This window comes from Lissotriton vulgaris, unplaced genomic scaffold (genome assembly GCF_964263255.1).
Source record: "Lissotriton vulgaris unplaced genomic scaffold, aLisVul1.2 SCAFFOLD_1548, whole genome shotgun sequence".
In the NCBI taxonomy this organism is placed as follows: domain Eukaryota; kingdom Metazoa; phylum Chordata; class Amphibia; order Caudata; family Salamandridae; genus Lissotriton; species Lissotriton vulgaris.
Genome location: NW_028251404.1, coordinates 270,542 through 296,699, shown reverse-complemented (window position 1 = coordinate 296,699; position 26,158 = coordinate 270,542). Strand labels below are relative to the sequence as shown.

General features: G+C 48.3%; 1 long non-coding RNA gene across 1 annotated transcript in view; it reads right to left on the bottom strand.

The window, feature by feature from the left end:
- The window catches only part of LOC147662910 (uncharacterized), a 69,118-nt gene that overhangs the window by 7,650 nt on the left and 35,310 nt on the right, over positions 1-26,158 (bottom strand). Inside the window, exon 3 of the long non-coding RNA XR_015305471.1 lies at positions 10,079-10,108. This is a non-coding gene — a long non-coding RNA (uncharacterized LOC147662910). The remainder of the gene's footprint in view (positions 1-10,078; positions 10,109-26,158) is intronic.

Sequence of the window (26,158 nt, the reverse complement as noted above, 5' to 3'; positions counted from 1 at the left end):
AAACGGTCATGGCTGGGTCACGTGGAGAGCCAGATTTGACTTGGCGGGCCAATTGATTCAGGGTGTCAAGGTCTAATGGGGGGAAATGTTCAAGATTTGGCTGGTCTGGGAGAGTGGGGTGTCTCAATAGTGTTTGGTCGGCTGCTCCTGGATTTGTGGCTACTATCGGGGAGGAAGAATAGATCTGGGTAACTTTGTTGTGGAAGAATTCAGCTAGCTCATTGCACTGTTCTTGCGTTTTTGCCAAGGGTGGGGCTATGTTCACTTTAGTGCATTTTTTTACCAAGTGAAAGATTTCCTTGGGTTTGGATTTGGCTTCCATGATTTTGTCCGCGAAGTAGGCGGCCTGGGCTGTCCTGACCCCATCTCTGTAGGCCTTGATTGCCTCTCTGTATTGGAGCTTTTTCTCGGGTACACAAACCACACCCACTCATATCTATACGTGATTCTTGGTACACCATACATGCCAAAGAGTGGTAGGCAGTGAAATATATCCACAGATAACTAGTTCAGACAACACCCCCAATGTGTGCTCAACAAATCATCCTTCAAATATTTTCTACTGGGGCTTAAGGCTCTTACTTTGCGTGTGGCACTCCAGCCAGTTACTACGTATGTGCCTTCCACACATCAGTGCTAGACTGACCTCATAGTGATTCTAATGATGTTAGAGTGGACTGTAGTGTCCACAGTAGCACAACAAGATATTACAGGTGGTGTTGCAGGTGCATCAATGGGATGGAGAAATACGAGTATGGTCAGAATAATTTGGAGTACTTTGGAGAGGTAATTGGTGAGCAAGAAATTAGTCACAGACTGGGGTTAGTTAAGTTAATAGAAGATGTCCCGTCTCCTAAAGGTAAAGACCAGGTCCTTTTCTTTTGGGGCTTTGTAAATGTTATTCTAAGTTCTTGCTGAATTTTTCCTAATTGGCAGAACCTATTACTAGATTTAAAAAAGCAGCATTTGTCAGAAGAGTTTAGCGTTTGAGCATATTAACTCCGACTTAGTGCACCTCTGTTACAACTGTACACTCCCGGCCTGGCTGTCTGTTACAGTTTATACCAGTGATCAGGTATATGGAACAGTACTAGAAAAGAGAAGGTAAGCTCACAGTAGGTTTTCCTTCTCGCACACTAACCAATGTAGAAAAGCAATATCCAGTACTTGAAAGAGATGCTTGCTTGCAATTAAGCTATTCCAAAATGTATAACCTACTTGTGGGGTAATCTGTTTATGCTTTGGACTAAGCACAGACCTTTGTTGACCATTTTAGAAAAACTTGCGTTTACTTTAGAAGATTGACAGCTAGCGTGGTGAAACCAGGTACTTGAGTGCTCAAGTATTCCTGGAGGGTGAAATTGTAGAACAGGTTGTCACATTTGCCAGTACATGAAAAATGTGAGTCTGAGGAAGACACTAAAGATATGGAGTGCCTAATCAAATAAGCTAAGATGTTACTTGTGATTCTGAGGTGAAGGAAGTGGATTCCGCAGTGCAGAAGATGATTCAGTTTGTAAGAGAGGGATGGACTCAGTAACAATGTTCAGAAGATCTTTAGAGTTTTCCCAAAAATGCATCTAAACTATCCACGGACCATGGAAAAGTATACAGAATTGATAAGTTAGTGCCTCCTCATGTTATCAGGCACAACCTTGTTTTTTATGTTCATAATGGGCATCTGAGAGTGACATCAAACAAAAAGAGGCTTCGTGAGACTTACTGCTGCTTTAAGTTGAATTATACTGATAAAATGACAATAACAACTTGAAGCAAAATGTCTCCCAATAGTTAGTGTAGATCTACTAGAATATGTGTGGAATAAAAGTTGCATTAGATTTTTGGGGTCAATTTCAAAGTGAGCTGATACATTTTGATGGAAGGCAGGTTCTACTGGATATAGGTCAGGTTTTTTAAATGGCCATACACCCAAGTGGTGGTTGAATCTCCAATGGAAGTGTTCGTAAGTGAAGTTCTTCCTATCATCTTGGTCACACATAATGGTGTCCAAATCACTCCTTTTGAAATTTTCTGAAATATAAAGGTATCCAACATAACAAAACAAATTTGTTTGGCTCATAGAGCCAACTGATTAACTGAAGGATGCATTAGGTTAACAATGGCAGGAGTGTTGCCTGTTGAGTAGATGGTACAAGATGTGTTGTGGTGTTATTTCACCCCAAATTCAACCACTGGTATTGCTTCGTTTGAGGTCTTGAAGGGTTGCAAAACATGCTCCTTTGCTGAATCACATTCCAGGAAGATGGACTGAGATACATGCAGGAATTGCAAAGAGGGTGATAGCTAGAAGGATACACAGCTGTGAGGCAAAGCTTGGTACAATATCTTGCACTATGTGAAAAGAAAGATGGGTGAAAATGATATCACCTTGTAGTTTGAGAAAGAGTGTGCATAACTTTGGTCTTGAATTAATGGGAGAAGATGTGCTGAAATCTGCAGTTTGTAATTGGGTAAATGGTGGCCCTCAGCAAGGCAGCACATGACTGCTTTCCCGGATGGAGGGCCCGAGTAATCTGAGTAATCTGTGGAAACGAATGTCCCACGCGGAGTAGGTTAGGAGACATTCTTAATGGTAGGGTTTTGTTGTAAGTATATTTGGAATATTTATAAAGGGTGAACATCCATCGATAAGGTATCTTGGCGCTGCAACAGTCAGATGTCTTAAAAGAGAGAAAGCTCAGATAAAGATTACTATCTTTGGAAAGAGCAAGTTTTCAGTAACTTTCTACATTTTAAGGAGGAATCTGGGGAGCTCAAAATGTAAAGAATGCCAGTGCTGGACTGCCGCACAAGAAAATGCTCAGCTTCTAAACTAATTTGCCAAAACATTGGCAGCCTTATCAGAACTACATTCTCTGATCAGAGTTTACACCGAGGCATGTAGCGCACAAACTTCTGAAGTAAGAATTTATGCTTGGATCTTAAAAACCTTGTGGACCAAACAGAGAGATTGACATCTTCTGTCTGACCAGAAGTTAATGCAAGGAGGTTCAGTGGTAGAAATAGAATCAGCTGTCTTCAGATACAGAACCAGTCTCTGTGTCGTGTTTTGAACCAAGTTGGCAGGGTATGCTCAGACGTGAGTCCCTTGCTCACTTTGCCACTGGATTCAAGCAAGCCTGGCTGAAGACAGCTGGAATGCCAGAAACCGGTCCTAGGAAGCTTGTTTCCGGTCCAGGGAAGGCATGGCTTGGCAGTTCGGGCTGGACTGTTCCCATGAGGCACAGGGTCAGACTGATTTGCATATGGCCATGTCGGAAGTGGGGTGGCAGAGTGGGCTAAAGAACGGTGATGGATTAAACCCAGATCTGTTGACTGGATGTGAGTGTTTGATTGGTTCAGATGCTCCGTCCATCACCACCCCCTTTTGTACCGCTTTGGCCGCCATAAGTTGGCAGGGTATGCTCAGACGTGAGTCACTTGCTCACTTTGCCACTGGGTTCAAGCAAGCCTGGCTGAAGACAGCTGGAATGCCAGAAACCGGTCCTAGGAAGCTTGTTTCCGGTCCAGGGAAGGCATGGCTTGGCAGTTCGGGCTGGGCTGTTCCCATAAGGCACATGGTCAGACTGATTTGCATATGGCCATGTCTGAACTGGGGTGGCAGAGTGGGCTAAAGAACGGTGATGGATTAAACCCAGATGTGTTGACTGGGTGTGAGTGTTTGATTGGTTCAGATGCTCCGTCCATCACCACCCCCTTTTGTACTGCTTTGGCCGCCATAAGTTAGCAGGGTATGCTCAGACGTGAGTCCCTTGCTCACTTTGCCACTGGATTCAAGCAAGCCTGGCTGAAGACGGCTGGAATGCCAGAAACCGGTCCTAGGAAGCTTGTTTCCGGTCAAGGGAAGGCATGGCTTGGCAGTTCGGGCTGGACTGTTCCCATGAGGCACAGGGTCAGACTGATTTGCATATGGCCATGTCTGAACTGGGGTGGCAGAGTGGGCTAAAGAACGGTGATGGATTAAACCCAGATCTGTTGACTGGGTGTGAGTGTTTGATTGGTTCAGATGCTCCGTCCATCACCACCCCCTTTTGTACCGCTAGTGTTTTGAACCAACTGCAGCTTTTTGAGAACCTTATCAGGAAGCCCATGTGGACGGCATTGCATAAAATCTAATCTGGTTGTGATTTAGCATTCAGAATTTGGACTTTACACGAAAAAATAAACAGAAATAAAGTTTTAACGTTTGTAGTTGATATAAGCAAGAGCTATCAAGACAATTAATCAGGTTTGTCAGTTAGACCTGTATCAAATTTAACTCCGAGGCTTTTAAAACATTGCTCTCTGACAAGGGTTTCCTCAAGGTAGGATGCCCAAAATGGCAGTTCCCAGGCTAACGCAGGCCTAAAAGTGGACAACATTTCAGCTTTCCTCCACTACAGTTTCAACTTACTTCTGCCTATCTGGTGCTACACATTTTAGAGGCAGTCTTGCAAGGTATTTGACATCTGCTGATTTGTTTTTTGCTTTGGATTTGTATCTGCTATATTTCGTTTTGGTTTTGTAGAGTTGCAGAATATGTTGTGTAAATTTTAAATTTGTTGTGTACTTTTTCTTTTAAATAAGAGATGTGTTGTGTTGTATTGCGGCATACGATGGATCTTTGACTCTTAGCCTCGATTGAGAGTCTGGAGCTAGGTAGGCGCGCGCCTTCCACAAGTCAGTATTACAGTTTTAATAACAGGTAATCCAGTACTGTTGGAATGAATTGTGGAGCTGGGCAATGACAGGTGAGGTAACTGTACACTTGGTAATTGTTACTAACAGTTGTTACTTGAGCTTAGAAACAACAACAACAGACATGTGGTGTGAACTGCTAAATAAAAAATAAGCATTGGCAAAAACCAATGGGTCTCGCCTTTAGGACCTATTGGATTTGTTATTGGTATTTAGCCACACTGCACAGCACGACTAAACAAGAAAAAAAGCCTGTAACGTGGCCGGTTGCATCATTCTGTGGGTGTCTGAGTTGAATCACAAATAAAAAGAAAAAAATGCAAACTCTGATTTTTGAAAGCAGGTTTGGGAGCAACGCGGGGGTGAAAGCAAAGTGAGCGGGGGCAAAAGCCACACAGGAGGGGGCTGAAGCAACACAGTGGGCGGTGAAAGCAACGCAGAAGTTGTAAGTGTGGGGAAGCAACAGAGAGGGTACGACTAAAAGAAAACAGGTGACAGCAAAGTGGAAATGGGAGGGGGGAGAAGAACAAGAGGGCGAGCACATAACAAAGGGTCACAGAAGAGAAGCACATGGGCAACAGAGACCAACATGGAGGGCGGTGGGGAGAAAAATACACAAAGGAGAGAGATGGAAAAAATATACACTCTAGTGGAGAGCTTAACCTAAAACAAAAAAGTGCTGCTTGAAAAGCAAGTAGTGAAAGGATACAAGTAATGGGTCCATGCTTCAGCGAGGGGACAAACACAAGAAGAGAAAGTAAAGCCCACCTAAGCTAACAAATAAGAAGTAAGCAAATAGAAGTGACAATAAAACCAACCAATGGTTAGCAATGAATGGGTGCTACGCCCACTCTAAGTTCAAAATAAGTCTCACAGCAGTCAGCACATGTACTGTCAAGCAGACTTAACAAGTTAGACAAACGTCAAAGCTGCTAAACAATCAAATACACATTCAGCCATTTTGGAAGAATATTTCGGTTGTGTAGTAGACCTGTTATTATTATATTATTATTATAGAGGCTTTTGTAGCGCGCTCTGTTACTAAAAAGTATAGTATCCTGGCGCGGGAGAAAGGGGAGACAGATCAAATTACATGCAGATTAGAGAGACATCCATTAGGCAGTGATGTTAAAGAGGTGGGTTTTTAGGCCTTTCCTGAACGCCATGATGGATGGGGATGTTCTCAAATGAAGCGGAAGGGTATTCCAAGCTCTCGCTGCTCTGACAGAGATGGATTGGCCGCCGAGCCTGCTATATTTAAACTTTGGCACAGTCATTTGGTGGAGGTTGCTTGATCTGAGAGGGCGGTTGGGAACATAAAGGGAAAATCTTTTTCTCAGATAAGCTGGACCCGTTTGATGGAGTGCTCGGTATGCTAGCACGAGGATCTTAAATAAGATCCTTTGAGCAACTGGGAGCCAGTGAAGATCTCTAAGAGGTTGGCGGACACTAGATCTTCTGGGTATGTTAAACAGCAGCCGAACCGCGGCATTTTGAATAACTTGGAGGCGGTGAATCAAATAGGCTGGGAGTCCGCAGTAGAGGGCATTCGCATAATCCAATCTGGATAATATGAGAGCGCGAATGACCGTCTCCTTGGCCTCTCTCGGGAGCAAAGGGAGAAATCTGCGCACGGTTTTGAGAGTGGAGAAGCAGATTCCAGTGAGTTTTTTCAGGTGGTCCTCAAATCTGAGATTGTTATTAAACCAGACTCCTAGATTTTTTGCAGGTCCACCAATGGATTTGGGACATGGGAGATCGGTGGGCCAGAGGGAGTCACTAAAGTTATCAGGAAAGGAGCCGTACAGCAAGATCTCAGATTTACTCTCATTACATTTGAGCTGGGCACACGCCAGCCAGCGGAAAACCGATGATAAACAGAATTGGACCCTCGACGTGTCTGAGTTGTTTTTGGGCCATGTAAACAGAAGCTGAGTATCATCGGCATAAGCCATAATTTTGGCTCCTAGCTGTTCCGCAAGATAAATGAGGGGGGTCATATATATATTAAAAAGCAGGGGGCTTAGAGTGGAGCCCTGTGGGACACCAGTAGAGAGTTTTTTGGGAGAGGAGGAGAAAGGTGGCATCCACACTTGCTGGGACCTGTTATCTAAAAAAGATGTTAGCCAGCCAAGAGCGGAGCCAGTTATGCCTATGGCTGCTAGTCTGGTAAGTAGGAGGGAATGAGGGACCGTATCGAAGGCGGCAGAGAGGTCCAATAAAATCAGAGCCGCTCTGCCACCTCCGTCCAAACATTCCCGAATGGCCTCAGAAACCTCGACTAGAGCCGTCTCTGTGCTGAAAGCAGCTCTGAAGCCTGATTGCGCAGGGTGAAGAGCTTGAGAGCTTCCAACAAATTTGTCTAGCTGTGTGAATGCAACTTTTTCACATATCTTTGCCAGGGCCGGCAGTAATGATATGGGCCGGAAATTAGCAGGGGCCTTCGGGTCTAGTCCATTTTTTTAAGAAGTGGTAGCAGTTTGGCCTGCTTCCAGCATGCCGGAACAGTGGCGGTGGAGAGAGAGAGGTTGACAATATGTGTTACCTCTTGGCCGACTGTATTAGCCAGGCCCGCAAGGACTCTGGCCGGGCAAGGGTCGGCGGGGGATCCCGATTGTAAAGTAGCAAGAATTTTAACAACCTCTGTTGTGTCCACTGGAGTGAAGAGGGCAAACTGGTCCATAGAGATGGGCATAGTGGGGGAAGGAATAATCATTGAAGCTGGAAAATTGTTACATACAGTGAGCAAGTCATCTTGGATTTTTGCAATTTTGTCCACAAAAAACACAGAGTTCTTCACACCATTTTGCCGAAGAGGCTAAAAGAGGTTGAGCGGCACAAGGGGAGACAAAGCTTTTAACAATAGCAAAGATTTCCCTGCTGTTGTTGTTGGCCTTGGTTATGCGCCCGTCGTAGTATTAACTTTTTGCTGATTTAATTGCCGCGTAGTACCTCTTTTGAGCCGTTCTTAGTTCTTTCTTGGCTTCAGGGAGATAGGCTTGTCTCCAACGTCTTTCAAGTTTTTTACAGCCTGATTTAAGATCGCGGAGAGTATTAGAGAACCAAGGTTTAGAAGGGGTGGAGCGCACTCTACGGACACGACCTGTTTTAGTTGAAGAAGCAACACCACCTTCAATCCATGAGTTGAATGAGCTAACGGCTGCCTCGATTTCAGAGGTAAGTGTGGGGCGAGAGGTATCAAGCTGATCACAGAGCATAGCTATGTTAATTTTCTGTGTGTGAGCAGCAGAATGATTGGTCTCAGCTTGGCGGGACAGGGGCCAGGTGAATCTTATCAGCATATGGTCAGACCAATTTACTATTTCAGGGTCAGACATATTTATGTCAAAGTTGGTACATAGTAGGTCAAGGACATGACCCCCCTGAATGGGTGGGAGCTTTAATCCACTGTTTTAGCTGGGCCATACGCCAAAGCATCGTTTAGCCGAACTGTTTCAGGTAGATCTAGCTGATCAACGTGAATATTAAAGTCTCCCAGAAGGAGATATGTGGGGTATTTCAGGGCACGTGGGACTATCATGTCCTCTAGTGCCTCTAGAAATTTTCCTACGTGGCCAGGTGGCCGGTACACCAAAGATCCACCTAAAGTGAAATGCGCCCCCAGAGTAAGAGAGAAGTGGAGCACCTCGGCATCAACTGAGGGGCCCATAGGATCAAGAGAAAAAGTCCACTTATCTCTGAAAATGGCTGCTATGCCACCTCCTCTGCCTAAGGGGCGATCTTGTCCAATGATTTTAAAGCCACGTGGAATAGCCAGTTCAATCACTGGATTGCATGACTCATTAAGCCACGTTTCTGTGACAAAAAGAAGATCAAACTCATTGTCACTTAGTAGTTCAAATATGTCATTGGAGTGTTTGACCAGTGATCTAGCATTGATCAAACCGGCCCGGAGACATGCCGAATCGGTGGGAAGCTGGGTGGGGGCAGTTAAAGTAGGCTGAAAGCGAAATTTGCATGCCTGGCAAATACGCTGAGGTGTATCAGCCAGGTTCCAACAATGCAAGCAGGGGCATGAGTTAGCACTAAGTGTTAATAGGTGCTCACGAGTGTAGGTAACCTGCGACCGATCATTATATTAAACGTGGGAGCGGGGCGGAGGAAGCTGAGCTCCCCTAAAAAAACTAAAATGCATTTGTTTGGGAGATCCATCTGTGGCTTGTGAAACTACCTTTAAAATGCTGCTGCCACCTTTGCTATAGTAAAAAAAAACAAAGGCCACAAGGGCGTTCTGTATTATTGATGCAGCAAGTGCAGTTGCACCAGGCCCAGTGGTAAGCGAGCCCTGCATCTATCTAAGTAGGCCAATTTTGCTTCTTTGCATTAGCATGGCACCATTACATGCCGCTGGATTGGATTTAGAAATCAAGGAGTACATTTCGACTTTTCAAACTCTTCAGGATTCGCAAAGAGCACCAGGTGCCCTCTGGAAATTCTTTAACTGGAGTATTCCTACTATAGAGCAAACACAAGGAGATGATGGACGGAGCGCTGACACTTTTCAGACACTAACCCCCAGTCACAGATCCTGGTTGAATCCATCATCGTTTTTTTGCTCACTTCGCCACCTTAGTTCAGACCCAGCTATATGCAAATCAGTCTTGACCCTGTGCCTCATGGGAACAGTCCAGACCAAAGGGTCAAGCCTGGACCGGAAACAAGCATCATGGAACCGGTTTCGGGCTAACAGCCCTCATCAGCCAGGCTAGCTTGAACCCAGTGGCAAAGTGAGCAAGAGACCCACGTCTGGGCATACCCTTCCAATTTAGGGCACACAAAGCAAACACGAGGAGATGATGGACGGAGCGTTGAAACTTTTCAGACACTGACCCCCAGTCACAGATCTGGGTTGAATCCATCATCGTTCTTTAGCTCACTTCGCCACCCCTAATCCTACCATAGAAAAATGTACTCAGGCAGATTTACCACAAATTGCATTTCCACATAATTGTCTCATGAGGATTTTTAATCTAGACAACTCTCTTTTTAAAATACAAAACTCTGTAAGGAAAATGTTTTAGCTTTGTAGCAAACCTTGCCACTTTCACAACTTGGAAAGGCCTTACTCCTGCTTTAACAGGAGTACGCTTAGGTTAGTATTCAGAGCAAGAAACTACTCACAAACGTACATGTAAATACCTACAAATGTGCACGTTTGTGGATGTTACCAACATTTGGGAGGGTCACGTGGAGTGAAGCAGGTATTCACAACCACCTACTTTGCAAATCGACCTTACAGACGGATCACTAATTTCAGTGCTCTTTACAATTCTAAAAGTACCCATAATTTGATTTTGAGACTCATTGCAGTTACATTTAGAGGTACATAATCTTTTATGAACCGGTTCGACAGACTCACCTGCTTGTACAGCCACATACACCATCTTTCCTGCACAGGAGAAAGAGAAAAAAACTTTAGGCAGTGTTTAATTTGTGAAAGAATAAGTGCTGGGGCCTAGAATTTTGGTCAAATGGATGCCACCAATATCAAGGCTGTGTCTTGATTCCACCTCATGCCTCAGTAATCCACAACCAGACAACCCCAGAACTCTTTATTTCACTCTTGCATTGTGTTTTCATCCCTGCTTTTTCCTTTCATCATTGTTTTTCTCCTTCTCCACCCTTTTGTGGTTTTCTCTCACCCTGTGTCAGAGTTTGCTAAGGGAAAATAAGTGATGTACCCCAAAAACGAGTGTCGCTGGGTTCTACCTGCAACCACCTCCTCAAATTAAGCACAGACTAGGTGAAGTTCAACAAGCAGTCAAAACTGAAATTTTAGTTCCCATAGGAGCTGGTACGGAGTGCAAACCTTGGCGAAATAGGACAGGGGCGGCTCAATGAGAAAGGCGGGGGCCGCATCAGCCCCCCTGCAGGTATGGCGGGGCACTGACCCCTCCCCCCCCCCCTGTTTCGTCTGTCCATTGTGGGGCGTGCGCCGCCACATCACCATGACACGGTAGGCACGCCTCACCATCGATTGGTGTAGAGCCCCCCAGTTGACCCGGAAGCGATTGGATCACTTCCGTGTCAAAGGGGGGAGCCGGGGTCAGGCCAGTTAGAACTGGTCTGACTGGTTTAGGGTTTATAAGGCTGAGGAGCGCGGGAGGCGTTCTCTTGTTCTCGCGCTCCTCAGGCCTGCCCTTTGCCCCCCAGCCTCCTACGAGGCTGTGATCTTTTTCTTTTGCTTTCTCGTTTAAGGTTGAAAGGATCCGCAAAGCTGAATCCGGTTTTGAGTCGTAGCGAGTTGGCGGAGTTGTTTTTTCTGTTTTGCTGCAGGATTTAGCGGAGTGTGGATCGTGGAGCAGGCAGAAGGATCGGACAGCGGTGGAGCGGGGATCGAGGTCAACGATTTCAGAGAGCTGGCGTGGTTGTTGGCTTTCCGGTGGTTTTTTCGCGCTCGGGGGCGCGACAGGTACTGGGGGGGATCTGGAGCGGGAGCACGGCCTGAGTGTGCACGAGGCAATGTGAGCAGCACCGCTGGTCTGGGCCGTTGATAACAGCGTTGCAGGGGAGAGGGGATCGCGACGCGGTCGGGGCAGCACGCACGCCTTCCTGCAGCTCTGAAGGGAGACGCAGGTCAGGGGCACTTGGTTTACAGGGTGAATCTGTGAGTTCGATTCCCGTCACCGCCCAGAGGCACATCATGCAATCAAAAGTATGAAACATAATCTCCCTGTGAAGGAACTGTTAAAAATATATATTTAATAGAAGCGGGTATATATAGCTCAAAGCCACCGCGGCATTGGCATTGTTTACCGCTTCTCCTTTTTTCTTGTGGGGGGTGTTGAGGCAGGGTCACAGGCGGTGCGGTGCAACCAGGGTTCGATCCCCGTACTGGTCGGGGCTGTGTCTGAATTTTGTTTACAGTTTCTGGGCATTGCAAATATATGGTGTATAATTTAAAGGGGCCCTAGGCATACTGAATAGCCCAGTGAATCGAATGCTGGTATGCTATTGATACTGCTCATGCAAAGTGCTGTGATACCTACCTGTTGGTCTGCTATTGCTACTGCTCATGTAAAGTGCTCTGATACCAGCTTGTTGAGGTTTGTGGGCTGGATGCTTGCTTTCCTTTTAAGTGAACTTATTTCGTGACAGCCACAACTTCGGGTTTAAATAAGTTTAGCACTTGGGTGTCCAGAATATATGCTAATATTGTTTCTCTTCGCAGGACCACAGTAAGGGGGGCCTCTGTTTGCGGGGATGATGGGCAGTGAAGCTGTGGACAAAGCTAACAGGGGACACAGGCAGGCCTGCATTTCACTGCTTCTGGAGGGAAGCCGGGCTAGAGTACGCTCGCCCAACACCCAGGCTAGCTGGTGTGTCACAGTCACAGTTGCGTGGTGCTTACGGACAGTCTGTGTACCTCCAACTTCAGCAGGTGAAAGAGATGCGAGGTTCGTGAGGACAGTACTGTTACAGGTCAGGGCGTAGGGTACTTGGCTGTGTTAATAGCAAGGGGATGGCTAGTAGACGCGGCGCAAAACGGTCCCGCGTGGAACACATGCTGGAAGGGATGATGCGTAGTATCGCAACAATGAATAGGAGATGGGGAAAGGTGGTGAAAAGCGTTGCAGAGCTCAGACAGAGATTAGATGAGCAGACCGGGCCAACAGGCAGGCCCCAGCGAACAATAGTGCCCCTGAAACCTAGGGGAGAATTGGACCCACTCCCTAAGCGGGCTAGAGCAAGGAAGGGGAAGAGTCCCGTTCCAAAGCCTCTTGGGGAGGGGTCCTTCAGGGGGAGTCCCTCAGGGAGCCTAGTGCCACCAATGTCCCCCGCACCTATTCCCCAGACTCCTTTAATCCTGGTACCAATTACGCCAGTGCCAACACCGGGTCCATTACCCCCATTGGTCCCGGTCGTAATTCCGGTGGTACCCACATCTAACCCCAGCCCATCCCAGGGGGATCCCTGTCCCAGGCGCAGCGGCCCCTACCCCAGTCCTGCCACCAGCAGTGGTTAGTCAGGTCCCGCCGTAGCGGCTCAGATAGCGGCAGTTCTCCCATGGCTAGGAAAGGGGGGGATGTTATCGTCTTCGGTAGGCGCCAAAGAAATAGGGGAGGATCCTTTAGCGGAGGCACATAAGATGGTGGCAAAGATTATGGCTACCACAAGCGGCGTGGGGCCGAGTATTCCTAACCCATGCCAAGCGGCGCAACTAGAGGTCAACACCGGAAAAGAGAAGATTGTACAGCCGGCGGGTGCTGGGGGAATAGGTAAGGAGGTGCCATTACCGTTGCTAGGCGCGGGTACACTACCTTCTAGAAGGGAGCATTTGGCAAGGCATGTGTCACGAGAAGTGAAGGAATTAATTTGGGCTGGTGCATATGTCAATCTGTTTTCTTTGCTCGTGGATAACAGGAAAATGGAGTATGCTAGGAAGCAGAAAGATTGGATGTCGCCTAGTGAATGGCGGGTGGAAATGGGGGGATTCAGAGTTGAAGAAACTATGACCAATTGGATTAGGGCCTTCTCAGTATTTATGGCTATTATAGCTGAGCGTTCTCCCAACTTGCAGGCTGAAATGGTGTGTTGCCAGAGCAGGGTTACAATGTTGCATGATAATTACGGGGGCGTGGCTTGGAAGTACTATGACATGAATTTTAAGAAAGCTAAATAATTTGACTCATCACTTACCTGGGACCAGGTTGACTCGATATCATGGTTTAACCACTTTACTGCAAGCTAACAGAGTAATCCAGGCCAAGGCTGGAACAGAGGTTCCACCCCCAAATCACCTTAGCGCTTTCGTCCAGGGCGGCCCGGCGGCTCGGCCCCTAGAGCAGGGAGCAGTGGGTCGCGAAAAGGGATCTGCTGAGATTTTAATAAAAGATCATGCACCAGGACACAGGGCACGTGTACATTTAGACATGCATGCTCCATATGTAATCACCCTTCCCACCCTGAAACAAAATGCTGAAAAAGAGGTAACACATCCTCTGAAAATAAGGGGAAAAAGAAACAGGAATAATGAAAATATACGGCTGGTGTCACGTTCACCCATTGATGTGCTGGCTATGACTCCTTGGCTGAACAAATACCCAGACCACGCTACTGCTAGGATGTTACAAGAAGGTTTTTTGTATGGTTTTAGGATCCCAGCAGAGGATTACGGGACCTCTGAGTGTAGAAATCAGCTGTCTGTTAGAACCAATCCAGGGGTGGCAGCAGCCAAGATTACTAAAGAATTGCGTTTGGGCAGAATAGTGGGTCCTTTTGATCACATCCCCGTCCAGAATTTTGTTTGCTCACCCCTGGGCGTGGTGCCAAAGAAAGAGGAGGGCGAGTTCAGGCTGATTCATAATCTGTCAGTGCCTAGGGGTACATCACTGAATAACGCCATCAATGAAGCGTGAGGTATGCCTCCTTTGACCAAGCAGTGGATATGCTAAGGGCTCTGGGACCAGGGGCCTTGCTGGCAAAGTCAGATATTGAATCCGCCTTCCGGCTGCTGCCGGTTCATCCTCTAGATCACCATCTGCTAGGCTTTTCATTTCAAGGCAAATTCTATATGGATATGTGTATGCCCATGGGTTGTTCTGTTTCCTGCGCCTACTTAGAGAAATTCAGTTCTTTTTTGGAGTGGGTCTTTAGACGGATGACTGGGCATCAACACGTCATGCATTATCTGGATGACTTTCTTTTTCTCGGGTCGGCGGGCTCTCTGGAGTGTGCGTGGGCATTGCAGGAATTTTGCGTGCTCCTGCGGGCTTTCGGGGTCCCGCTGGCAGCGGGAAAGACGGTGGGTCCAGCAACAACAATAGAATTCTTGGGTATCAAATTAGACTCTGTAGAGAGTTGTTTTAGGTTACCTAAAGACAAGATCATGAAATTTATAGCAGCATTACAACAATGGTTAGCCAAAGACAAAGTGACACTTCATCAGCTACAGCAGACTGTGGGGCAGCTTAACTTCGCATTATTATTATTATTATTACATTTCTTATATAGCGCCTGAATCGACCCCCGAAGGGGTATCTCCGCGCTTGCCTTGGGAACCCGTCCTGGTTTTTCCCTGTGAGATAGCCCCTACAGGGCATCCCCAAGGTGAAAGCCAGGCATCCCGCCGCGGGGGGGCCGTTGTGGAGATTAAGCAAGCTTAATGCCCAGAGTTGCAGAGTGTGAACCCATGATTAGGTCAGGCACCGAAGCGAGAATTATCGAGTCCGTGGACATATGAGCTCAACACCCTGCCGCGTCGGGAATCGAACCCTGGTCCCGGGTCTGACCTCTGCTTCAGGGTCTACCTGCTCTAACCAGTGAGCCACACTTCTCCAGGGTGATACCCATGGCACGACCATTCCCCCGCTCAATCTCACAGACCATGACTGGTCTGCGGGGGAAGCACCATCGCACGAGACTGCCGGCAGAGGTCCGCCAGCACACGCGGATTTGGATCGCATTTCTGGAGGGTTTCAACGGCAGGGTAGTGTGGCTCGGTCCCCCCCACTATGCCTGCAGAGTTAGGTTTATGGACTGAGGCTGCGGGCAGTGTGGGATTTGGCACCACACTTGGAAACAAGTGGATGCCACACCAGTGGCCGGCGCGGTGGGACGAGAGTGGTCTGACAACTAATATAGGTTTCCTGGAATTATTTCCAATATGGGTTGCACTGACAGTTTGACCTCAGCAATTGTGTAATCAATCTGTAATCTTCTGGTCTGATAACATGACAGTGGTTGAATGTATCAATCAGCAGGCGGTCTGGTGTAAGTTGATACTCCGCCTACTGAAAGAGATAGTGCTGGTGTGCATGAAATTGAACGTACAGTTCAATGTAGGTGGCTTGACCTGCTAGTGGGTGGCTTGACCTGCTGGGTTAGGCAATTTGAGGGGATAAGGGTGGATGAGGTTTTTATTGATAGTCCAGACATCATGGTTATAAGGATAAGCTCAGGGAGAGGCCTTGACTTAACCATTTATAATGTATATGCTAGGGGGCAACCTGGTGGAAGGAGCTCTCCCGTCATTACGGCCCTTGAGAATCATCTGTCAGAATTGCCTCTCAGCGGAAATTGGATTATCGCTGGAGACTTTAATACCTGCTTCGAACCAATAGATTCAGAAGATGGCAGGCTTAGTGAAGATGTAGATGCTCTCTGGGGAATCCCTCAACTGGACCTCCAGCCTATTAAATGGTCTGAGGCTGCACTTCAAGTGAAAGGGTTGTGCCTCGAAAGGGGCCTGAGGGCAGCTAATGGTAGGACTAAGTCAGATGGTAAGGGTGTGGTCACTTTCGACAATGGTAGATCCAAAAGCCGCATTGATTATATTCTTGTGAATGTGGAGCTATGGCCAGTAGTTATAGATATGGAAGTGCAATGTCGCCCTGAAAGTGACCATAATCCTCTGGTCCTTAAAATTAATGATAGTAGCTTTTCGAGCCCGGAAGGTGTTGGAAGGTGATAGGTGAACTAACACGATAGCCATTTCAAATGATTTAAGAAGGGTTCGGTGGACACGGATAGTTACAGACGATAGGAATGTGGCGGAGATAAGGGCTTTAGTAACAGGGTCTCTAATGAAACTGTCTGAATGCGACTCCCAGGAGGCGCTGATTTGCAATTTATAGGGAATCCACAATGAGCTTTTTAGTGGGCTGAAAAGGTTTTTTATTAACACAAAACCAGCTAAAAAGAATGGTTTGCGAAGAACAAGTTACTTACCTTCGGTAACGCTTTTTCTGGTAGATACAGTATCTGCCTGTGGATTCCTCACCTTGTGAATATCCCCCTTGCGTCAGCAACATTCGGAAATTCTTTTTGTAGCTTTGCGCCGACGTGGACGACGTCATAGAAGCACGGCATCGCACGCGACTCCGCTGACGTCACCAACACCATAATAGGACCACGCCGGCCTGATGACATCAGTTCCGCCCTTTTTTCCGTGCCTTCGAGGCACACGGACGGACCAATGACAGTAGATATATACACAGTATACACAGTACACAAATGTCAAGATAACACACACAGTGTGAAGCAAATGCAGGAAAGCAATTGAAAGAAAACATTTCCTTGACAATATAAAATATGTATACATTACATTACAGTAACTCAGGTATAGAAGAGTGGACAACGGGGAGGCGGGTGGGTCAGTGAGGAATCCACAAGCAGATGCTGTATCTACCAGAAAAAGCGTTACCGAAGGTAAGTAACTTGTTCTTCTGATAGATACATCTGCCAGTGGATTCCTTACCTTGTGAATAGAGCCCTTCAGTAGTCCCCACTCCCGGAGGAGGGTGTCCACTCTCCTATACCAGAAAATCCTGGAGGACAGAGCGCGCAAAGTGACCGTCCCTCCTCAACTCAGCATCCAAGCAGTAATGCTTCGCAAAAGAGTGGAGGGAGGCCCAAGTAGCCGCCCTACAAATATCCTCAACAGGTACACCTCTAGACAAAGCAGATGTTGATGACTTTGCTCTAGTAGAGTGAGCTCTTATACCCTCTGGATGGTCCTTACCCGCCAAGGAGTAGCAGATCTTAATGCATAGAATAATCCATCTTGAAAGAGTGCGCTTGTGCACCGCTCTTCCTTTCTTGCTGCCAGCAAATCCAACAAAGAGCTGGTCATCCACACGATAGTCTGTAGTCCTATCGAGATTAAAGCTCACCGCCCTCTTAGGGTCCAGACTGTGTAGTCTCTCCTCCTCCTTGGAAGGGTGAGGGGGAGGATAGAAGGTAGGAAGGGTAAAAGACTGTCCTAGATGGAAGGGAGTTACCACCTTAGGCAGTAAAGCAGCCCTGGTCCTAAGAACCATTCGTTCAGCATGAATGGTCAAGAATGAGGGCTTCAAAATAAGAGCTTGAAGCTCACTTACCCTCCTTGCCGAGGTAATTGCGACCAGGAAGATCGTCTTAAAAGACAAAAGTCTCATGGGACACTTGTGCAAGGGTTCAAAGGGAGAACCCATCAAGTAGGTTAAGACAAGATTTAAGTCCCATTAAGGCCCAATAAAGGGAGTAGGAGGGAATTTATTAGTGAGACCCTTCAGAAACCTTAAAATCACAGGAGAATTGAATAGAGACAGCTGATCCGGCAAACAGAGAAATGCCGACAATGCCGAAAGATAACCCTTGACTGTAGCCACAGCAAAACCTTGCTGCGCCAAAGAAAGAGCAAACTGTAGTATATCAGACACACAAGCCTGAAAAGGGTCAACAGATTTCTCTCCACACCAAGAGACAAATTTAGACCATCTGTACGAATAGATAGATTTAGTGGAGTCACGCCTGGCCGAAAGAATGACATCCACCACATCGTGTGGGAGAGAAAAGGAATTCAGGTTGCCCCGTTCAATCTCCAGGCATGAAGGTGTAAGGTCTGGAGGTGGGGGTGTAGAACCTTCCCCTCCATCTGAGAGAGGAGATCTGCCCTGAAAGGGAGACGGAGCGGCGGGCATGAGGAGAGGTGGAGAAGATCTGTGTACCACACCCTTCTTGGCCAATCCGGGGCGATCAATATAACTTGGGCCCGGTCTTGGCGAATCTTCCTCAGAACCCGAGGAATCAAGGGTATGGGGGGAAACGCGTAAAGGAGCCGTGAGTCCCAACTCAACTGAAACGCGTCCCCCAAGGCTCCCCGCATCGGATACTGGAGGCTGCAGAATGACGGGCAGTGAGCATTCTCGCGAGTGGCAAACAGGTCCACCTGAGGAGTCCCCAACGTCCGAAAGACGTGACGAACCACCTCCGGATGAAGCCTCCACTCGTGGTCGGCCGAGAACTGCCGACTGAGACTGTCTGCACGCACGTTCAGAACCCCGGCCAGATGATTTGCCATCAGAAAAATCTGATGGTCCTGAACCCAGGACCAGAGACGAAGAGCCTCTCTGCAGAGACACTGCGACCCTACTCCTCCCTGCTTGTTGACATACCACATTGCGGTGATGTTGTCTGTCAGGACTTGAACCGACCGACCGCAAAGGGAAGGGAGGAAGGTCTTGAGTGCCAAACGTATCGCCCGCAATTCCAGAAGGTTGATGTGAAGCAACCTTTCCTCTGGAGACCAAAGACCCTTGACCTCCAGATCCCCCAGATGAGCACCCCACCCTAGAGTGAATGCATCCGTTATCACTGTGGCCACCGATGGAGGCAGTTGAAAAGGCTTTCCTTGAGACAGGTTGCCTTCCACTCCCCACCAAGCCAGATCCGCTGCAGTTTCTCTGGAGATCCTCACAGACTCCCTGAGATCTCCGTTGTGCTGATGCCACTGCCTGCGGAGGCACCACTGGAGCGCCCTCATGTGCCAGCGTGCATGGTTGACCAACAGAATGCAGGAAGCCATCAGACCGAGCAGGCGCAGGACCTTCAGGACTGGAACGACCGCTCCATTGTGAAATAAAGGAATCAACTCCTGTATGTCGCGAATCCTTTGAGGTGGAGGGAATGCACGACACACAGTTGTGTCCAGTACCCCACCTATGAACAGGTTGCGCTGGGAGGGCACCAGGTGAGATTTGGGTACATTTATCGAAAAACCCAACCTGTGTAACAACTGAGTTGTTTCTTGCAAATGATGGAGCACTATCTCTGGGGATTCGGCTTTGATCAGCCAATCGTCCAGATACGGGAATACCGGTATCCTCGATCTTCTGAGATGTGCCGCCACCACAGCCATCACCTTGGTGAAAACTCCAAACGCAGTAGTAAGACCAAACGGTAGGACCACAAACTGGTAGTGCGGTGAACCCACTGTAAAACTTCCTGTGCGACTGCAGGATAGGGATGTGAAAATAGGCATCCTGCAAGTCTATTGACACATCCAGTCTTCTTCCATCAGCGCCTGAAGAACCTGTGCAAGGGGGAGCATCTTGAACCGCTCCTGTTTCAGGTAAAGGTTCAAGATCCTGAGATCCAGGATTGGACGAAGCCTGCCATCCTTCTTGGGTATCAGGAAATACCGGGAGTAGCATCCCTGACCCCTTTCCTGCTCTAGAACCAACTCTATCGCACCCTTTCTTAACAGTGTCTGGACTTCCTCCTGCAGGAGTAACAGGTGTTCCTCCGTGCAAAAACCTTGGCAAGGAGGGTAATTTGGAGGGAATTCCCAAAAGGAGCATACCCATTTTCTACGAGATTGAGAACCCAAAGATCTGATGTAACCGTTTCCCAATCCCTTAGAAAATAGGTAAGCCAACCCCCTACAGGACCCGCCTGATCCTGAATGGCGGATCTAGGGCTGCTTTTCTGTGGCTGGGGGGTTGGAAGAGGTGGAGGAGGAGGAGGCCTGACGTCCTCGAGGACGAGCTCTTTGCTTACCCCTGTAAGACCTGTACGGGGGGGTTTGCTGCTGCTGCTGTTGACCGTGCCGGTAGGGGCGAAAGGAAGAACGTCCAAACCCTCTATACCTTTTGGTAGATGAACCCCTGGTCTGCAGCCCCAAAGATTTGGCAGTAGCCCTACTGTCCTTAAATCTCTCTACGGCTGCGTCAGCTTTTTTCCCAAAAAGTCCAACACCATCAAAAGGCAGATCCAATAATGCGGCCTGAACGTAAGCCGAAAAGTCCGATGACTTCAGCCAGGCAGATCTCCTAGAGGCAACAGCGGTTCCCACGATGCGAGCAACAGAATCAGCAGTGTCCAGCCCACTCTTGATCACCTGGCGTGCAGCCGCCTGTGCATCAGTCAACACTTCCTCAAAATCCTTCCTGTTGTCATCAGGAATTTTAGGAGCCAACAGACGCAGCGAATCCATAAGGGCATGAATGTATCTCCAAATAAGGCAAGTGGCATTGGTTGACTTTAAAGCCATACTTGCTGAAGAAAAGGACTTCTTGGCAGTCTGGTCCTGTTTCTTGGCATCCTTATCCCCAGGAACTTGAGGAAATGCGCCCACAGTCTTTTTAGAACAGGCTGCCTGAATAACAAGACTTTCAGGCGAAGGATGTGATGTTAAAAATTCAGGGTCCCCAGGTGCAACTCTATACCTCCTTGCAACACTTTTAGACACTGCAGGAGCTGTTAGAGGCTTGTTCCAAAACTCCAAAATAGGCTCAGTTAACGCCTCATTAAAAGGGAGCAACGGCTCAATTACAGAACTTGGGGAATGGAGAACCTCAGTCAGAAGATTAGATTTAAACTCGACCGTAGGCAAGGTTAAATTCAAAAGTTCTGCAGCCTTCCTCATGACGATGTGGTATGGCTTAACATCCTTTGAAGGGGCATCAGATACAGATGGCAGCTCCCATTCAGGAGAAAGCTCCAGACCACTAGCCTCTGCTACATCTTCAAAACAATCCTCTTAAAGCTCACCTTCCTCCATTTCAGCCTCAGCCTCCCTATATCTTTGTTCTTCCAAGAGGCGCTGAGCATGCCTCCTAGATCTCTCCTTCAACTGCCGCGCTGTCAGATCCGTTAACGACTCCGACGGAACCGGGATGGACGTCGGGATCGACTCCGAAGGCCCAGGGCGCTGTTCACGAGGTCAACTCGGAGCAGGCGACGTCGGTATCGGCGTCAACGACCTCGGCCGAGCCGAGTACTGCCAAGGCGGCGTCGGAGCCGGCATGAAAGGCATAAAGGGAGCTGGAGCATAGGAATAGGGAACTCCTAAATTAAAAGCCAAAGGACCCATAGGACCTGAAGATACACCAGAGGGGTACCATGCTCTGGAAAAGATACCATACATAGCATTTAAAAATGTCAAAGAGTCTTGACCTGGGGCCGGGAAAGGAGGGTGAGAACCCTCAGACTGACCCTTTACAGGCTCCGGATTCGCCTCTTCTTCCACAGGTACTGAACCCTCATCCACAGGGACCTCTTCATCCTCTCGAGCCGGGGACGGCACCAGAGATGGATTCGGAACCGGAGTCGGTGAATGAACTCGCGACTCCAAAGGCGAAGCCTCACCTTCTGGATTCAAGACTTCTGGTGATGGAGAGATAACATCCTTTCCATGCTTCCTCTTAGGCGACTTCGGTCTCCAGTCTGAACTCTTACCGGAGTGATGCCGGGACTCATGCGTTCGTTTCTTATGTTTCATCTTCGACTTCGAAGCATGATCAGATGAAGACTTCGAAGGCTACGCCGTACGGGATCTTGACCTCGACCTCGACTTCGACCTCGCCCTTATCAAACGGGATCTCGAAGTCTTCTTTTCTCTACTACCTCTCAACTTCACCATCAGAAGCTTGGTCTCCCTCTCACGAAGCGCCTTCGGGTTCATTTTTCTACACGAAGAGCAGCCGTCGACATCATGGTCCGAACTCAGGCACCAGATACAATCCTCTTGCGGGTCCGTGATAGACATCATCTTGCCGCACTCTCTACAAGGCTTGAACCCGGTCTTCTTAGTCGACATCGCTAGAGACACAAAGAAGATGGAAGATCGAGAAAACAGTAACAAAGTTACCAACAGCTACAGAGATTCCCCGAAACCGTTAGCATCGACGACGCAGAAAAAAGGGAACTGATGTCATCACGCCGGCGTGGTCCTATTATGGTGTCGGTGACGTCAGTGAAGTCGCGTGCGATGCCGTGCCTCTATGATGCCGTCCACGTCGGCGCGAAGCTACAAAGAGAATTTCCAAATGTTGCTGACGCAAGGGGGATATTCACAAGGTGAGGAATCCACTGGCAGATGTATCTATCAGAAACCCAAACACGTGTAGGCTAGCCCATAAAGCCCTAGTAGATGCCATCAAATCTAGATCCCATGGCAACATTAAGCTGGGTAGAGCAACATACAAATCAGCCTTAAGACAATCTAAGAGAGGCTGGGACGAAGATAGATGGAAAGATCTGATACTAGCTTGTAAGGTTAGAAATATGACCCAATTTTGGGATCTTCATAAATGGGGGAACGGGCAGCAGTCGAAAACCCAGATTAATCATGTTGACCCTCAGCATTGGGTTGCCTTCTTTGAAGCCCAATTTAAAATAAGTACGAACAGTATTGGGGTAGTTCCACCCATTAAAATTGATGACCCCTTGGTGTTTAACGATAGTGAGGTAGAGACAGTGTTAAAGTCCATCCCGTGTGGCAAGGCACCGGGGCCAGATTGCATTCCGGCAGATCTATTTAAACAAGATTACGATCTTTGGGTACCCTATATCAAAATTTTAGTCAATACTCTAGCTGGTGGAGCACCAATTCCTGTATCTCGGTTCGGGCGGAAATCATCCCGATTTACAAGAAGGGTGATCGTTCTGCTCCGGCCGATTACAGACCCATCAGCTTAATTGATGCTATACAAAAGATAGCAGTACACTTGATTCTGGGTAGGATCCAGGGTTGGATGTCTGATGATGACATTTTAACACCCTTGCAGGCGGGGTTCCGCTCTCATATAGGGACCCTGGATCAAGTATTTAGATTTGTTTTACTTTACTGGAAAGAGTTTTTTTTGGGTAGAGGATTGCTCTTTGCAGCATTTGTGGACTTAAAATCAGCTTGTGACCTCGTCCCAAGGGCAGAACTGTGGGAGGTTTTATTGAAAATAGGGATGCCAAAAGAAATAGTTTCCTTCCTGTTTAAACTCCACGAAAATACTTATGCCCAGGTTCGCTGGGGTAAACCAGGTGAGGTCACTGAGAAATTTGAGGTTAAAAAAGGAGTCCGACAGGGGTGTGCGTTGGCGCCCACCCTGTTTTATCTATTCATTAATGGGGTGGTGCAGTACTTTGCTGACCACCCTACGGATGCTCCAATGTTGGCCGGACAGAAGATGCCCCTGCTCATGTTCGTGGACGACACCCTACTAATATCCAAGACGAGACAGGGTTTGCAGTTGGCACTGTCTCGTTTTGAGGTGTTCTGCCGCCAACATGAGCTGGTGGTTAACGTCGGGAAAACAAAGTTTATGGTGCTCCATGGGTCCAAGCCTGTTAAAGCACGCGTTTTTATGGGAGAACTCCTGGAGCAAACCGATGTTTTTACATACTTAGGGGTCACTTTTGGTGACAAGTTGAGCTGGAAACCTCAAGTTAAGACCTTAGTGTTGAAACAAGCCCAATTAGCTGGAGCATTGATTAAGGAACACAGGTTATCATTAACAAAGCCCATAGCCCCTGTTGTTAAAATTTATACTACGAAAATTACTCCTGCTATCCTTTACGGAGCTGAAATCTGGGGGTTTTGTAATCTAACCGAATTGTCTACTGCTCAGAATAAATGTATGAGATTGGTCGTGGTGTTGCCCTAATCATCCCCTCGCATCCCATTGCTTCTTGATTTAGGCTGTCATATAATTGAGGACGTTGCCCGTTATAGGCCGCTGGCCTTCTGGAAGCGTCTCTGGACTACTCCGGAGCTCCACCTTTTTGCCGGGCACTGACTGAAGTAAGGAGACTAGACCGGTCACAAAGGATCCCATGGTTGATCGGTATCAAATCCGCTCTTATCGATATGGGGATGAGGGATCTATGGGACAGCCCAGAGACCGCAGAATTTCTTACAGAGCAGCCTACTGGGAGTTAATTAAAATCAGGAAATTTTCCTCTCACATTAGCCCATCGCTGTCGGGGGATTTCCTAGAGTTAAAATATGAACCCCTTCTGGAAAGCTACTGGGACCTCATAACGAAGCCCTTAGACCGTAAGCTTTATCATCAGTTCAGGGTAGGGACACTACCCCTTCGTAGGCTATCTTGTAAGTGGAAGCCAACAATTAGTAATAAGTGCCCATTTTGTCATGATCATATTGAAAATTCTGATAATTTGCTTTTTGTCTGTCCAGTTTACCAAAACCCAGAAGCATCTGGCTGAAATCAGTGTGCCGGACCTTAGGAACTAGCTCTGCGATGGTCGAAAAGAGGATATTGCAATCTGGTGTAAATGACATTGCAGTGATTGGTGAAGCTAAGTTCCTGAGCTGGGTATTACAGGAGAAAAACGGAGGGTTGATATAGCCATTCTAGCTTATTATTGAGCTACTGAACTTAATTCGTGGAGTCAGGAATTTTTTTACTAGTTTTATCTAGCAACTTCTACGTCTGTGCGTGTGACATATTTAACCCTTTCTTAATAACCATTTTTTAAATTGTAAATACAAGTATTTATTTTTTACTATATGATGTATTATGTAATGCCAGCTTTATGTAAATTCATGGTGTATTTATGGTTGTAACCTGTTGTAATTAACTGACTGGCCTGTCTTTTAAGATGAATAACCGCAATAAAGACTTTTTGAACTGAGAACATACAGTTTAGGGCCAAACATGTTCCAGGGGTACTAAATAATGCAGCTGATGCACTCTCTCGCTCCAAGATGCAGGTTTTCCGGGAACATCTACCATCCACAGAGGCGACGCCAACTCACTTCCCGGAAACACTCTGGCCGATTGGTGCCCCCAGCTACAGAACCTCATAGCAGCTAGCATCCATTCCCAAAGGGGAAGGGGTCCCCTGAGGACCCATTCTTGTTTGCAATTGGTTTACCACCCTTTTGAAGTGGGTGGTAAACTGCAATTGTTTTGCGATTGCAAATGTGGTTGCAAAACAATCATACATGGCAATGGCACTCGCGGGGGGCGTGGCTAAGCACGCAATGGCGAAAGTCGCACCAGGGTAGAGCTCCGAGCGAAGCTCCCCTTCCCTGAGCCGATTCTCCGCCAAATTGCATTGCAGCCGCCCGAAACTGCGGGCGGACCCTCCCGGGTCACTACTCGGCATCCTGGCCGATTTTCATCTTGGGGCTCCGGCGAGGCCGACCCCGACCTTTCCCACGGCCCTCCTGCGGGACCTGCTGCCTCCTGACCGGCAGGACATTCACGTGAGGCCGCGGCCCGGGCCCAGCGCACAGGCCCCGGCCGGCGATCCCTGCTACGCGGACTGCGGCCCCCTAGCCCACTGCTGCCAGGCTGCACTCACCCTCCGGCGGCCCTGAGACTACCCCCCCTCGATGTTGGACGCCTGTGGGGGGACTGAACAGCGAGAGGAGCGGCCGCCCGGCCCTCGCGCCACGGCCATAGTGCACCTGAGGCCCCGTGAGCGGCGCTGCCTTGCCTGACTTCCTGGAGTTGCGCCCGGGACAGGCGCGATACGGGGGCCACCACCGGCGAGACACCGGTGGGGCGGCGGGTCCAGCTGACGAGGGCTTCACTTCGGGACGCAGATCAGTGAACCTGAGCCACCCGGTGAGTCCCTCCCGCGGCTGCTGGCGGGACGGAGATTGCGCGGAGCAACCACCTGGGACTTGCGTTGCGCACCCGCTACCAGTCCAGAGGCTGCCCGGCCCCCCCCCGATTGGCTGCCGCGTCATACCCAGCGATAGCCGGGCCGGCCCCCCTGTGCAGGAGGCCCTTATCAGCGCACTCCGCAGCGGACTCACCCGAGGACCCCCCGTGGGGACAGCGGCTGCCTGGGGGACGGGGAGGCACGTGAGGGGCCACGTCCTAGGCCCAGGCCTGAAGGCCAGTTCTGCATGCCGCACCCGCACACTGCGGACCAGCGGGCCGTCCTAACTGCCTAGGCGGCCCTATCCCCAACAACAACTGGA